This window comes from Penaeus monodon, chromosome 12 (assembly GCF_015228065.2).
Source record: "Penaeus monodon isolate SGIC_2016 chromosome 12, NSTDA_Pmon_1, whole genome shotgun sequence".
NCBI classification, from domain to species: Eukaryota; Metazoa; Arthropoda; class Malacostraca; order Decapoda; family Penaeidae; genus Penaeus; species Penaeus monodon.
In genome coordinates this window covers 12,091,512-12,094,011 of record NC_051397.1, presented here as the reverse complement: position 1 = coordinate 12,094,011, position 2,500 = coordinate 12,091,512, and positions in this window count along the sequence as shown.

Below are 2,500 nucleotides of genomic sequence, written 5' to 3'. Positions count from 1 at the left end.
TCTGGCACACCCGGACCTTCCATCCTTGCTCACACGCACAAATCTCAATAACAAAGTTTTGTGAACCTCTACGCTTCGCCCTCTTGCGCAAGTGACTCGGATGACACACACAGCAGCCGCAGCATCTCCCACAGCTATCAGAGTTTGAGAGTCGACAAACCGACAAACCATTGGAAGATGCAGCCACGCATACCGTACCGTCAGTTTCTGATGGACCATCTCTTGGGATCAGAGCAGGCTAAAACTCTGTGGTCCATATGGTGACCCAGATGTCACTTGCTACTGGGCATGCCCCTGATTAGCATATAATTTGCTTACGCAAAACCTGATGAAGTGAAAACCACCTCTCCCCCTTCCTAGCTTTTCCCTTCCCATTTCATTTCTTTTCCATTTCCTCTTCCTCGTGCTCTCTAATTTTTTTCCACATCTCCCCTACCTTTGGACTAGCAAAATGCCCGTAACAAGCTTTAATCTCATTTCATTAATGATACGAAGTTTAAACATCATGATTTATTATTAGTCCCTTAAAACACCTCATTATCTCGCTAAAATTAAGTACTTCCTGGTTAATTACCTCCTTATCTTCATATAATTTCCTAAAATATATGTCCCATTCATCAATGTTCCCGTTCCCTCCATTTTGTGCTCTACTGATTACCAAATATCTTTTCTTCGTTAATCATTTTGTAATCTGCTTATCTTGTGAATTATCACTTTTTTTTATCTATCACCCCTTCTCTAGAGCCTATTACAAGTTGTTAATAAAAACAATAGTTATAATGTGTGTACTTTCTAATGTATTTTTTTTACTCCTATTACCCTGTAACTTATTCTAGTCATTATCACTTTGTCTACTTTTCTCTAATTATTGTTATATGTCCCGACGTTTATGAGTTGCTTGAATAAATTTCTCATCTTCTACACTAGTCTGCAATCCCCCTGTAAAATGCCCCATAGTATGTTTCAAAAACAGAGACAGCATCCAGCTTTATCTGAGTCACTCTCAGTGGGCTTCTCACGTGCCATGCGTACTTTTCCCTATCTGTAGTTTTTATTGGGACTCCATCGAGGTTGACTATCTTTGTTTTAAGTCTATACCTGAAATAATAAAAAGAAAGCATCATAATGCTGTTGATCCCCAACTCAGTGAAGGAGTCGATTTAGTTTTCTTTTCAAAATGGATATGTAGAGACCTTTTAAGTATTATTTTTTTTCGGCACAATTAAATATATTATATGCAACAAAGGGAGTGAAATGAGTCCTAGGGTAGTTTTTACCCCACCAGGTATGGCTTGCCAATGCGATAGTTTCTTGTTATCAGCCTCTTAATTATACTAATAAAGCTCTGGTTATAGTTCAAAAATATCCCCCGAGAATAGCACATTCAAAAAATTTCGAAGCGCCCAACTGATTGAGCTCACTTCGCTCGCCACCCCCTTCCCCCCAAAGAAAAAACTGAAATGACGCCAGACATACAGGGCCGAAGTGAACTCATACTCATTGCAAAAGTGAGACGTCGTTGTTTATTGTGACAGAGTTAGACAAAAGTAAAATAAGAAGTGGATAATTCACAACGCCCAAGACACGTGACTGACGCGTTTTTATGTTACAAACTCATCAGAATAATATATTGACGCATGATTACAAACCATATTATTTATAAGTATACCTTTCAAGGGCTGACGAGTAACCTTGGGTGATTTGAGACTGCCACACGCGTTTTCATGCTGTTCATCGCCGTGCTGAATATAGCCTCCATGTTTTGTTTTTTCTCTTTCTTTTTAATATACATATTTTTAAGGATATCGAGATCGGAGAGAGAGAGAGAGGAGAGAGAGGGGAGGAGAGAAGAGAGAGAGAGAAGGGGAGAGAGAGAGAGAGAGAGAGAGTGAGAGAGAGAGTGGAGAGAGAGGGGAGAGTGAGGGGGAGAAGAGAGAAAAGGAAAGAAAAGAGAGAGAAAAAAAGAGAAGAGAGAGAGGGGAGGAGAGAGAGAGAGAGAGAGAGAGAGAGAAAGAGAGGGGAGAGAGAGGAGAGAGAGAGAAGAGAAAACCAAAATGAGGGTTACCCGAAAGAAACCCTCGACTGAGCGTGAAACCAACAGACAGGGACAGGAGGCAGAGAGACAAATGTAAGCATGCAAAGAGTGTCTCTTCTCTGTTCTTTTAATGCCTTCCTTATAGAATAAGAACCTCGCGGGTCCCGATGCGTTCCCCGTCCCTTAAAGTGGCCAAGCCCGCCAAAGGAATATTTTACAGCGCAGTAAAATGTCTTGCTCAACTCCAGGAGTCCCCCGCCCAGGCCAGGAGCTCCCGCACTGCCTGAGAGAAAACCACACGTCCGATCCGACTGAATCTCCTCTGCGTTTCACCGCATAAAAGCGCTCTTCATAGCATGTAGTCTCATATACAAACGAGTGTCAAATTTATCAAACCCTAACGGAGTATTTTAAGACATAAAATACATCATCATACTACTACACACATACCATACACATACACAA